The 14,488-nt window shown below is 43.7% G+C and overlaps 1 long non-coding RNA gene across 1 annotated transcript in view; it reads left to right on the forward strand.

The window, feature by feature from the left end:
* The first annotated feature begins 530 nt into the window (after positions 1-530).
* Positions 531-14,488, forward strand: part of LOC121142843 — a 20,315-nt gene continuing 6,357 nt past the window's right edge. Inside the window, exons 1-2 of the long non-coding RNA XR_005879954.1 lie at positions 531-879; positions 3,223-3,305. This is a non-coding gene — a long non-coding RNA (uncharacterized LOC121142843). The remainder of the gene's footprint in view (positions 880-3,222; positions 3,306-14,488) is intronic.

The raw sequence follows: 14,488 nt of genomic DNA on the forward strand, positions 1-14,488 counted from the left end.
ATGCCAGGTAAGCACTAGCTAATAACCCACAACCAAACTCAAGCTAAAAGATTAATGATGCAGAGAGTTAGGTAGACAATAAGATAAGGTTAGTGTTGGAACCAGGTAGAAGGGGCAGAAGATGGTACCCCACAGGCTGAGTGCCAGCAATGAACCATGGTGCCTATGGAGAACCTGAGATGATGATGCAGAGTGTGAGTTCAGACATTTGAGCTGAGAAAGCAGCATTGTCAACTGTGTTCCTCCTCTCAAGGGTGATGGTACCTGTGGGAAGATGGAGGAATGACAGGAGAGAAATGTAATAGATCCTCACGGAAATAACCCTAAGCCACTGCTAGCTGCTTTCCCAAAGCTAAGTGCTTCCAAGGATGTTTGCATCTAGGTTGGTAAAGAAAAAGGATAGGTCAGGCTGGGAGAGAACTGAGGTCTGGATGACCTGTGATTCTCAGAATAAGGTAGGTGAGGCCTCTGTGACCTCACAGGATAGAACCCTGCCCTAGTGATGCCTGTGGTCTTACCTGAGGACAAGCCAGAGTCCAGAAGAAGGGCTTGAGTCACAGCAAGTGCATGTGACTGGGTAGGTTTTGGGCTGTTTTCTGTGATGGAACCTACCTGAAATTAATCAGGTGAGTGACTCACTCACTTTGAGGCACTTCTTTATTCAGACCTTAAATGGGGACACTGAAATATAGCGAGGTACTTGAAATGTCCCACCCTGAGGACAGCTCATCCTAAGAAGAACTAAAAGTCAGAAGTCTCATAGCATTGGGACTGGCCCCTCAAGAGCACATGGAGAGGAACCCCTCCACTCACAGAGGGAGATACCTTGGGATGAAGCCACACCTGTGGATCTGGACCAGGACTCCAACCTCTGACTTGGTGAGAAGGAAGGAGGGTTCCAGTTTGTAAATTCACATTTGATCATCACACGTATGTTGTTCGGGGAGTGTGGGCAAAGCATCCCAGGCAGTGATGTCTGATCTTCCCTGAGAACTCTATTTCCTGGTGGCAGCAATGTTTTCATTTGTACTAAGATAGACAGCTGCCATAATATGGGGATAGACACCAATGTCACTATTACAGGAAGCACCATGGCAGTACTCCCCTTTATAAATCTGTGCTTATACACGTTTTCGCTTGGATGTATTTAGAGGAAGGTTTAGCCTCTGTGGATGGAGAAATATACACAGGATTCCTGGGATGAAGGCCCAATTGAACCTCACTGTGCTATAGTGGGAGGCAGGGATGAAGAAGGATATGAGGCAAAATATGGTCCTTCATTAGGACCTGTACTATAGCTGTAGAAAAAAGCTGCAGTAAGTATCTGTAGATGTGTGACAAAGAACTAGTTTAACAAGGACTCAGGAAGACAACACCCACAACTCACTGAAGAATGAGGCCTTGGGATATCCATACCCAGCCTGTATCACATGAGAAGACTTGAGGCTCAAGGCTGATACAGAATGAAGCTATGCTATTGTGCCTAAGCCAGGGACAACCATCAGCTATGGCATCCCACAGTGTCAGGGACGGTAGGGAAAGTGTCACAGTCATTACTGCAGAGGTCTGAAGGAACTTTGCTTCTTCACAGCATGATCCTTATCGTTTATAATTATGGGTTGTGACCAGCATGGCCGAAGTCAGGGCTACAATATGAAACACAACTACAGCCATCTCCCTAAGCTATCCACATTTAAATTTAAATTGTATTGTAAAATTTAATGAAGAGAGGCCTCTGAAGAAAGTGTCAACTCAGTGCATAGTCTATGACTTAAGGCTTGAGCCTCCAGAATGCTAAAGATAACTACTTGCACCACCCACCTGTTAGTGACATCCCCACCGGGAGCACGTGCTTCACAGGTAGGAATGAACCTTCCTGGACATCTTTATATTCAGCTTGTAGACCCTTCCCAGATTAGCCACAAACACTGATGTCATACTCCCTCCATCTTATTTTCAAACTTAAACTTTTACTTATGAAACGTGTTAATATATTTGTGGTTGAATCTGTTTGTATATCTGAGGGAATTTTGTCAATTTTCTGGTAAATCCTCCTGCAAAAATTATTTAAAGGTGGTGATGGGAGAGGTTGCACACCAACATTTTCCATCAGCTTGATACCCAAAATCCTGCAGATGGCACACTTAAAATCTCATGACAAGAGAAATTTGTTGATAAACTGAGCAGCAGAAATGAGACACCAAGAGGTGAACTGTGCACCTTAGGGCTGAATATGACCCTTCCCCACTGAATATGCTGGTTCCAGGGGTGACGTTCCCTGGAGGAGAAGGACGGGATATGAGCTCGTAACCGAAAAATGATCTTAAGGGAAGCCTTCAGGTACTTCCCTTAAGTACCAGCCCAAAAGATATCTGTGGGCATGGACAGCCTTTGAGATTTCACAGACAGAGAGAGGCCTGGCCTCTGTGACCTCACATGTGGGTCACTGTCATGGTTACAGTTGTGACCTAGTTCTGAGGGCAGCAGAGCCCATTATAGTGGACCAGGATTTAGCTCAAGAAAAGGTAGTCAGGGATCTATTTCAGGTAAATGATTGCAGAAAATTCTATGGGTGAAGAAGTGATCTCACCCCAGTGTACTTGGAAGGGGCCTCTCTTGGGAGGGGTGACAAATGCAGATTAGGTGACTGAGGGGTTTTTGATGGACAAGACAGATATGACCTTGAGAAGGGTTGCAACAACAAAGATCAGAGAAATACCCTGACTGTACACAGCTATATATGACATACAGAGAGAAGATGCCATCCCCACACAGCAAAGAGATCTTGTGACGATCTGTAGAGCCCCCAATGCTTAGGAAGGCATCCTCTAGATTCTGGGGGGTCTAATCTCTGCTGTTTCTTATAACTGTGATATTCCATCAAGGGTTCAGACCACAGAAGGGAAATATACCATAGGGTCTTGGTGGGACTGTCACGTGTGTATCTCAAAGCCTAAAAGCAACAGTCTTTCCAAATTAGGTCATGTATATCCACTCCACCATAGACAGTCAGCTGTGCAAGAGGAAGGTTTTATCAATCAGCTTTCTCTCCTAAATATTTCATCCTTGTATAATGTATAATTATTTCATGTGAACTGTGGGCTATTTGTGTCTGTATCTGTGCATGTTTCTCAGAGGACAGGTAAGTGATGTTGTAAGAACATTTAAAATGCTAGTATTGTCCACTATCAATGTCTACCAGACTTTTCTTTTTTTTTTCAGAAATGTTGACAATAGACCAACTTGAAGATTTTGGCAAGCATGGGCTGAAAAGGATCCACTACCTCCACCCTAAACATAAACAGGTACCCTGACCTTAAAAATGCCAGGACCCCAATCAGAATACAAGGGGACCCATGGAAAACCCTGACCCTAAAGAAGACCTGACTGATTAAGAGAGGAAACCTGGGCCTGGGCCAATCAACTGAAAGAGGCCTGGGCCAGAACAAGAATATGAGTGTGCCCAGGCCATTCCTGACACTGAAAAGGCCCTTGCCCAAAGACAGAAGAAATGTCTGCCTGGGCCAACCCTGAACCTAAAGAAGCCTGAGTCCAATTATGCAGAGAATTAGGCCTGGGCCAATCAAATGAAAGAGGCCTGGGCCAGAACAAGAAAATGAGTGTGCCCAGGCCAATCTTGACCCTGAAAAGGCCCGAGCCCAAAGCAAGAAGACATGTGGGCCTGGGCCAACCGTGACCCAAAAGAGGTCTGGGCCCAATTATTTAGAGAAGTAGGCCTGGGCCAATCAAATGATAGAGGCCTGGGCCAGAACAAGAAAATGAGTGTGCCCAGGCCATTCCTGACCCTGAAAAGGCCCGGGCCCAAAGCAAGAAGAGATGTGGGCCTGGGCCTACCCCTTACCCAAAAGAGGTCTGGGCCCAATTATTTAGAGAAGTAGGCCTGGGCCAATCAAATGATAGAGGCCTGGGCCAGAACAAGAAAATGAGTGTGCCCAGGCCATTCCTGACCCTGAAAGGGCCCGGGCCCAAAGCAAGAAGAGATGTGGGCCTGGGCCAACCCTGTCCCTAAAGTAGCCTGGGCCTATGATGCAGAGAATTAGGCCTGGGCCAATCAAATGAAAGAGGCCTGGGCCAGAACAAGAAAATGAATGTGCCCAGGCCATTCCACCCTGAAAGGCCCAGGCCCAAAGCAAGAAGAGATGTGGGCCTGGGCCTACCCCTTACCCAAAAGAGGTCTGGGCCCAATTATTTAGAGAAGTAGGCCTGGGCCAATCAAATGATAGAGGCCTGGGCCAGAACAAGAAAATGAGTGTGCCCAGGCAATTCCTGACACTGAAAAGGCCCGGGCCCAAAGCAAGAAGAGATGTGGGCCTGGGCCAACCCTGTCCCTAAAGTAGCCTGGGCCCAATGATGCAGAGAATTAGGCCTGGGCCAATCAAATGAAAGAGGCCTGGGCCAGAACAAGAAAATGAGTGTGCCCAGGCCATTCCACCCTGAAAAGGCCCGGGCCCAAAGCAAGAAGAGATGTGGGCCTGGGCCTACCCCTTACCCAAAAGAGGTCTGGGCCCAATTATTTAGAGAAGTAGGCCTGGGCCAATCAAATGATAGAGGCCTGGGCCAGAACAAGAAAATGAGTGTGCCCAGGCCATTCCTGACCCTGAAAAGGCCCGGGCCCAAAGCAAGAAGAGATGTGGGCCTGGGCCAACCCTATCCCTAAAGAAGCCTGGGCCCAATAATGCAGAGAATTTAGGCCTGGGCCAATAAATGGAAAGAGGCCTGGGCCAGAACAAGAAAATGAGTGTGCCCAGGCCAATCTTGACCCTGAAAAGGCCCGGGCCCAAAGCAAGAAGATATGTGGGCCTGGGCCAACCCTGTCCCTAAAGAAGCCTGGGCCCAATAATGCAGAGAATTTAGGCCTGGGCCAATAAAATGATAGAGGCCTGGGCCAGAACAAGAAAATGAGTGTGCCCAGGCAATTCCTGACACTGAAAGGCCCGGGCCCAAAGCAAGAAGATATGTGGGCCTGGGCCAACCCTGACCCTAAAGAAGCCTGGGCTTAATTATCCAGAAAATTAGGCCTAGGGCCAATCAAATGAAAGAGGCCTGGGCCAGAACAAGAAAATGAGTGTGCCCAGGCCAATCTTGACCCTGAAAAGGCCCGGGCCCAAAGCAAGAAGAGATGTGGGCCTGGGCCAACCCTATCCCTAAAGAAGCCTGGGCCCAATAATGCAGAGAATTTAGGCCTGGGCCAATAAATGGAAAGAGGCCTGGGCCAGAACAAGAAAATGAGTGTGCCCAGGCCAATCCTGACCCTGAAAAGGCCCGGGCCCAAAGCAAGAAGAGATGTGGGCCTGGGCCTACCCCTTACCCAAAAGAGGTCTGGGCCCAATTATTTAGAGAAGTAGGCCTGGGCCAATCAAATGATAGAGGCCTGGGCCAGAACAAGAAAATGAGTGTGCCCAGGCCATTCCTGACCCTGAAAAGGCCAGGGCCCAAAGCAAGAAGAGATGTGGGCCTGGGCCAACCCTGACCCTAAAGAAGCCTGGGCCCAATGATGCAGAGAATTAGCCCTAGGGCCAATCAAATGAAAGAGGCCTGGGCCAGAACAAGAAAATGAGTGTGCCCAGGCCAATCTTGACCCTGAAAAGGCCAGGGCCCAAAGCAAGAAGAGATGTGGGCCTGGGCCAACCGTGACCCAAAAGAGGTCTGGGCCCAATTATTTAGAGAAGTAGGCCTGGGCCAATCAAATGATAGAGGCCTGGGCCAGAACAAGAAAATGAGTGTGCCCAGGCCAATTCTGACCCTGAGAAGGCCGGGGCCCAAAGTAAGAAGATATATGGGCCTGGGCCAATTCCTGAAGCAGAAGAACCCAGTTTGAAAATAAGGAGAGACTTGGGCTTCTGGGAATCCCTGACTGTAAGGAAGCCTCAGCCCAAAAAACAGATAAGATATGGGTCTGAGCCAATCAAATGAAAGAGGCCAGTGCCCAACTAGAAAAATGAGTATTCCCAGTACTAAATTGAGAAGAGATGTGGGCTTGGGCAAATCCCTGACCCTACAAAACCTGGGACCAAAAATTGTAGGTTTCTGGGCCTCTGACAATTCCTCTAATGAACCCATCCAGGGCCAAAACAAGGAAATGAGTATTCCCCAGGCTCATTCTGACCCTGAAGAATCCCAGTCCCAAAATGAGAAGAGATGAGGACTTGGGCCTTCCCTGAACCAAAAGAACTCTTTTAGAAACCAAGAGAGAATTTCAGACCCTAAGTAAGTCTAGGACCCAAAGGAGAAAATATGGGGGACTGAAGCCCATGCCCACAGCAAACAGAGATGTGGCCCTGGGCAGGCCTTGAACCTAGGCAAAAAGGAAGAAGAGATGTGAGGCCTGGGTAGTCCCTCAAAAGGAACAGACCTGGGCCAAACCCTGACACGGAGGAAGTTTGGGCACAAATAATTCTCTCCCAAAGAGGCCTGAACCCAACCAAATAAGTTTGCCCAGGGCAACACTAAAGTGAAACAACACTGTTTAACAGTTTGTACCATGCGGTTCTCTAAATAAGGCCTTAAGATCAGTTCTTGTTTTATAACCAACAAGATATCAGTGCACACACATCCCAGCTTTTCACTGATAATCTTGGACTAACCCTCTATACTTCCTATACTGTTTGATATACGCTGACATTCTGAGTACCAGAAGTGTGGCTTTTACACACACTTCATTCAATTCAGACATCCTCAACAAGCTAACAAGGATGACAACATTGCCATAAAGTGCCAAGGACTCACCTAAATAATCCAATAACTTGGATGCACCTTATCAAATAGGGTGTGACACTGCACCCTGAACCATATCTTGACTGACTTTTTATTCTAAGAACAATAATTTCTCCTATGCAACTCTAGGCATAGCCTGCTCAAGAAGAATTTGGGGAAACCCAGAACTTGATCTGATTAACTGAAATCTGGATGTATTATCCCCTCCAAGAAGGGGAACTTGATAATGACATGATTATTGACACAGGTTCAAGGTCATAAACAGACCTCAAAGGAAACCCAGCACCTCCTTGAACCCTAAGTAACCTGGACTATCATTAAATGGTGTGTGGACCACACCCTCTAGTCAACCCAGGGCAAGATCCCACCCCAAAGAGCCAGGCTTAAAGGGACAATACATTACGTTAACCACCATAGGAAATGGACATAACCATGACGCCGACCTGGTCTGAAGCCAGGCATTATGTCATGTCAATTTATTTTGTTGGACAAATCATTGCCTCATTTGTGACCTGGAACAAACATCACCTTAATGACCAAAAGAAATGGACATACTCATGAAGAAGTCCTGGTCTGAGGCCAGGCATTTTCACATGTCAATTAATTTTGTTGGACAAATCACAGCCTCATTTGTGACCGAATCCATGGCATTTCACTTAGAAATTTGTACTCAACCACAACCATTCTTGCACTGATGATTGACAACACATCATAGGACATGAACTCCTACAAGTGCTAATCTAGAATCTTCTTTGTAGTACCACTATAGTTTGTGGGATGTTCCTGCTATTCTTCCAACACAGGCAACAACCATTCTCACATCAGGTGTGTTAAGACATCATTGCTCTCTAATAATCTGGGCCACACATAAACATCAAATAACAATAACACAGATTGGGATCAAGAGTGTGTGGGCCGCACTCAGCAAATCCTCTGTGCCCAGCTCTTCCTGTATGAGGACTTTCAGAGAGCAAGGATAAAAAGCTGACTTCAAGTCTGACCTAGACCGCACCTACTGCTCCAAGAAGGTTGAACACACTTTACCACCATGAGATGGTTGTCTGAAAAATGACATACTGCCTGAGTACCTAATACTACCTGGATCTAGCTAAATTTAAGGGTATGTGGGCCGTACCCTCTCTCCATATGACCAGGAAGTACATTCACAGCAAGGGAGCACGGACTATGCAATGAGTTTAAATTGGATAAGGAACCACTCTCCTTAATATCAAGAAGAATTAGATGGCACAGGGACTTATTGTGATTCACTTGATCCCCAACCCCACCATTCCATTCATCAAAAATTTTGGATTCATAAATAAGGCTTCTGAAACTGATGACTGAAGGCCAATCAAAATGAGTGTGGGCTGGGGCTAACTTACCACCAAGAAGCCTGCGTCAAATTTAACTTTGAGAGTTGTAGTCCTCATTCTCTCTTCATCACACCCAGGAGATTTATCAATTTGGAGGACCCAGGACCCCAAGCCATGGCCTTCAGGATATCTGGGCCACACAAGAGAAACAATCTGGGCAGACACTGGCATGATGGGTGTGTGGGCCGCACCCAGAAGTCATTGTGTGCCTAACTGCTACCTGGTCTTCAAGAGATTCAGGACAAGATGATCTCATGTGTGTTAGCAACACCAACACCTCAGAGGATACTGGAACCACCACAAGGGGCAGCACAAGCTTCAAGACTGTGGTACAATCCTCCATATCCTGACATCAAACTTTCCCTAGCCACTCTGCTGACCTTGACCCTCAACTTGGCCACTCTGTTGACCTTGACCTCCTATTGGATGTGATTAAAAACATCAAGTAACTTAAAAATGTGATGACCATGGAGTACAGACACAACTTTAATGTGGATTGTAGTAGAAAACACTGACATCCACATTCTGGTGGCAACTAGACAAAGTTGTTTATGCTTCTTTAGTGTCATGAGAGCCTACCTAGAAGAAGTGAGACTTATACACTGATTTCTATAGATCTCTGCCTTTATCATATGTACCTAACACAGTTCTGAAGCTTTGCCGTCTTACATTATTCTTTGTCAAGTATTTCCTGCCCTACCATTATGTATATAGTCTTCAATAAATATGATTCATTTGTTTCTTAGTGTTTCAATTGCTGTGAAGAGACACCATGACCATGGCAACTCTTATGAATGAAAACATTTCATTGGGGGGACTTGCTTACAGGTTCAGAGGTAAAGTACATTGCCATCATGGCAGGGAACTTGGCAGCATGCAGGCAGATGTGGTTCTGGGGGAGTTGGTGAGATTCCTATAGCTTTCAGACAACAGGAAGTCCACTGACACTGGGTGGGATCTTGAGCATAGGAAACCTCAAAGCCCACCTCCACAGTGACACACTTCTTCCAACAAGGCCATACCCACTCCAACAAAGCCACACTTCCTAATAATATCACTCCCTATGAAATTATGGGACTAATAACATTTAAACTACTACTATCATCTCCCATGGCTTATCCAGAAAGCCGTATTTTGACGCTTCCCCTTTATTTTTGACTGATGGTTTCAATATTTGCATTGAACTTAAGACAGGCTGTGATGTAGATATATGGCACATCTCTTTATTCCTTGTGTCCATGTGCATGGCATGTAGTTGTATTCTCAGACCTCATGAACATCAGTGCACTTCTGTCTAGTAAAAGGTAAAGTCTGGGAGGCAGGGGAGAAACAGCTTCAGTGTGGATCATAGGGCACCAGGCATCTGGAAAGTGTTTTCCAGGAGTCTCCACATGAAGATGAATGGACCACCAGTGAAATTCCATGCATGGAGTCTAAACACAGGTAAAGATCCATATTATAGAGATGTGCCATGGGAACTTGAGGCACTGGTGGGTGTGCTGGGAGTACCTGAGGTACTGGAAGAACATGTTTATTACAGCCTTTAGACTTAAGTGTTTCTGACTGATCTATCTTCTTCAGATAGTAATGGTTGTACCTGGATCACACACAGAGAGATAGAGTCCCCAGGTTCATGGTATATTCCAAAGGGACAACTGCTGTGGGTTTTATCTCACCCTATCACTGTATAGACAACTTCAAAATATGGTTTTCAGACCCAAGGCAGTGACACACAACTGTGATCCCAGCACACAGACGACCAACGCAGGAGGATGTATTTGGGTAGTTTTCTAGAGTTCTACTACCCAAAATCTTTTTCAAAAAATGTTCTGACATGTGGACTCATAGTGGTTTCTCAAAACCTCTTAACTTTATAGCTCTTGGGCATTTACTAAAGCAATTGTTAAATCTAAAATTATTCACCAAGAACATTTTCAAAGTTTTTAATTTCTAAAGCATGGTGTAGATAATATTTTAAATAAAAGATGACTTTTAAGCATATTTTCCAGATAACACAAAAGCATAAAAATTGAAAATTCCTATTTGAAAAATGAGCATGCCTTCTTATAATAGGATTTTTTACTGTTTCTCTCTTTTTCTCTACCTCTTCCTTCTCCCTCCACCACCCCTAGCAAAGAAAATTGAGCCTAGGGTCTTGCCACAACCCCTGCTCAATTTCCCTTTGGTTGTCCATTTAATTCCCCACAGAATTTATCTGGTCATAATGGGTTTTATATTTGGAAGTATGCTTACCTTACTACACACTTCTACAATAAATTATACATTAAACATTTTCTGTGACCTTTGCCTTTAACTGTGAAATTATCCACATTTTATTTAATACACAATTGATCAAAATGACAAAATGTATGAGAACATTAGTAAAATAATTTGAAATTGTACCTCTCAATAGCTTCAACATACACACAAATGCAAACACAGAGAGAGAGAGAGAGAGAGAGAGAGAGAGAGAGAGAGAGAGAGAGAGAGAGAGAGAGAGAGAGACAGAGAAAGGAGAGGACATACAGATGAGGGAGACAATGTCACATTGTTCTAGAATGAGACAACTTTTGGCATTAATGCTATTCCTGTTTGTTCCTCTTGCTGGCACTGAGCAATTTTTCCACATAAGTAAATCAACAGGAATGGGAACAGTCTTGCTATGGTGATGCCAATTATTTGCACCCCTTTAAGTTAAGATAAAATGCCTTATACAGTGTAAAGGTCTATCATTAATTTGTAATGGTCCATTAGTGGATACAACTGCCTTCCTTCCTATTTGTTGAAAACAAGATGGTGGAAACTGCTTGGTTTGCAGGAGAAGGATTCATTAGGCAGCCATTAGAGCCTGTCGTCAGTATCTGGGATGTATAAAAAACCAATATCAAATGACTATAATTTTACCTCTGACTTGAAAAGCATTCTGTTTATCTAATGAGTCTAAAATATTTGAGAAATTGAAATATTTTAATAGTTACTGTGAAACTGTCTAAAAAATGTGCTGGTTGGTTTCTGTTGTCAATTTGATTCAACCAAGAGGCACCCTCAACTGAAGAACCACCTTGATCAGATTGGCTGGTGGTAGTATGTGTGGGAATCCTCTATATGTTTACACATGCATGGGGGATGAGCCCACTTTGGGGCAACATCCCTAGGCAGGTGAGCCTTGTCTCTATCAGAAAGCCAGAAGAACAGAAGTCAGAGAGCAAGCCAGCAATCAAGGTGCCTCCATGGTCTCTGCTGCAGCTCTTGCTTCCAGGTTCCTGACTTGAGGTACCTCACTGATGGACTATTTTCTGGAGGAGGAAATCAACCTTTCCCTCCCCAAGTTACTGTTGCTCTTAGTGTTCACCAAACAACAGAAAGCAAGCTAGTTCAGAAAACTTTTTAAGTGGAAAGATGTCCATTCCTTTGGAAGAAAAATTGTACACTGATTCATATAATGCAATTATATATAATATAAATATATGCATATATACATAGAGTTATGTATAGGTATCTTGTGTCATCTAAACTCCCATTCCTTCTGATAATTTAAAAGGCAGTTTTAGATACTGTAATAATGTCTTCACATAAAACCAAAAAAGTGGGAATCCCATCCTTTATCATTATCAGTTAAAAGCTCAGTACACACTTTGTATTGCTAATTTTGCTCATCTCTGGCATGAAACACCCAACACATAGCAACTTAAGGAAGGAAGGGTTTACATTGTAGGGGTGGGGAGTGCTCCCTTGTAGGGGAATGTATAACAATAGTAACATACTGTACCTGGTCCTGTTGCATATGCATTCGGGAAACAAATTCAGCGGGCTTCCCACTTTCTCCTCATTTCATTCAGTCTGTGTTTGTGGCCCATGGAATGTTGGTGCTCATGTTCAAGATGGAACCTTCTCCTTGCTTGAACTCTAGAAACAACATAGACATCACAGAGGCATGTCTTCTAGGCAATTCTAAGTGTTGTCAAATGGACAAAGAAAACTGACAAGCATATACTTCATAAGGTCAAATATTCAGGGTTCACAGTACTCCAACAGTCTTACATAAGTAGTGTATGCCCTTTCCCCTAGGGATTTAGAGCTGTTTCTCTCTTTTAATAATGTCTAGATATCATTGAGGATCACTGCCTGGGTCCTTCAGTGTCTAGGAATTACAAAATGATATCACCTCAATTTTTCTAAACCTCTGTGGGTGACTGACTTGGGATAGTCCTACAAAGAGAAAGCTTCTGCCCTTGGGAGCTCTTTCAGTACATACATCCCCAAATATGTTACTTTGACATAAGATTTGCTTTAAGCTGAAGACACTAAACAAACAGGAAGTACAAGAAGATCGCTCTGATACTTCTTGCTTCTAAAAGCCCCAAATGAAATTCCCTTTTGTAAGATTCCCCACTCACCTATTCCTTACCTGAAGGACAATGACATTCTTGTCATGAAAGTAGATGACGATCAGTCCTTCCAGACCCCAACCTCCTACATCCCCAGCTTCAGGAAGGGCATGAGACTTACCAGGCCCCAACCTCTGGCAACCCCAGCTTCTGCTTCAGAGGACCTGCCCACACAGGAAAGACAACAGCCCTTCCAGGCCCCAACCTCCAGTGACCCCAGCTTCAGCTTCAACTTTCTGCTTCAGGAAAGGAGACCAGTGGAGACAGTAAGACCCCACCTGCACCCACTGGAAGAAGAGATGGGAAGAAGAAAGAATAAAAGCTCACTAAGCAATAGAAAGGCCAACATGAGTGCCCCAGAATCTAGAGACCAACTCCAGCAAGACCTGAAAAGCACTACATAGACGAAGCAGAAGAGACAGACCTTAAAAATTATGAAGATGATAGAGATGATCGTAGAGGAAACTTGGAAATCCCTTAAAGAAACAGAAGGAAAAACAAAAAATACATGAAATGGGGGGAAAGGCAAACCAAAAAAATTCAAGAAATAAATCTCTCAAAGAATCTAAAGAATACCAAGAAAAAACAAACAAAAAAATGAAGGAAACAAATCAACCAGTTGAAGGATTGAACGATGAAATAGAAACAATAAAGAAAACACAGAATAAGGGGATACTGGAAAGAATAAGCTAGGTAAATGATCAGGAACTACAGATGTATCACCAACAGAATACAAAAGATAGAAGAGAGAATCTCAGGTGACCAAGACTCATTAAAGGATATACAGTCATCAGCCAAAGAAAATCTCAAAACCAACAAATGCCTAACACAATATATCCAGGAAATATAGGACACAGTGAAAAAGCCAAACCTGAGAATAATAGGTATAGAAGAAGGCGAAGAAATACAGCTCAAAGGTACAGAAAACATATTCAATAATCTAGAAGAACACGTCCCTAACCTAAAGATGTATATGCCTATGAAAATACAAGAATCTTACAGAACACCAAATTGCTGGACCAGAAAAAGAAGTCACCTAGCCACATAATAATCAAAACATCAAACCTACAGAATAAAGAGAAAATATTAAAAGCAGCTAAAGAAAAAGGCCAAGTAATATACAAAGGCAGACCTATCCGAATTACACCTGACTTCTCAATGGAAACTATGAAAGCCAGAAGATCCAGGACAGAAGTCCTACAAATGCAAGGGAACAAGGATGCCAGCCCAGACTACTATATCCAGCAAAGCTTTCAATTACCATAGACGGAGAAAACAAAATATTCCATGACAAAGCCAGATTATACAATATGTATCCATCAATCCAGCTCTACAGAAAGTGCTAGAAGGAAAACCTAGACCCAATGAAGATAACTACACTCACAAATACTCAGGAAATAGATAATTCCACTTTACCAAACACCAATTTAAAAAGGGAGGAGACCCTACGCACGATAACTCCACTGCCAATTAATCAAGCACAAACAAGAATCATCAATCAATGGTCATTAATATCCCTCAATGTCAACGGTCTCAACTTGCCTATAAAAAGACACAGACTAGCAGAATGGATACAAAGACAGAAAACATCCTTCTGCTGCATACAAGAAACCCACCTCTACATCAAAAACATATGTTACCTCAGAGTAAAGGGTTGGGAAACGATATTCCAATCAAACGGACCCAAGAAACAAGCGGGTGTAGCAATCCTAATATCTGACAAACTAGACTTCAAATTAAAATCAATCAAAAGAGATGAAGAAGGACATTTCATATTCATCAAAGGAAAAGTCCATCAAGATTAATTCTCAATTTTGAACATCTATGACCCAAATACAAAAGCACCCACATTCGTAAAAGAAACATTGCTAAAGCTCAAATCACACATAAAATCTTACACGCTACGAGTAGGAGACTTCAACACTCTGCTCTCACGGCTAGACAGGACCTTCAGGCAGAAACTTAACAAAGAAACAAAAGAACTAATACAAG

The sequence above is a fragment of the Mesocricetus auratus genome, unplaced genomic scaffold (genome assembly GCF_017639785.1).
Source record: "Mesocricetus auratus isolate SY011 unplaced genomic scaffold, BCM_Maur_2.0 Super-Scaffold_100010, whole genome shotgun sequence".
Lineage (NCBI taxonomy): Eukaryota > Metazoa > Chordata > Mammalia > Rodentia > Cricetidae > Mesocricetus > Mesocricetus auratus.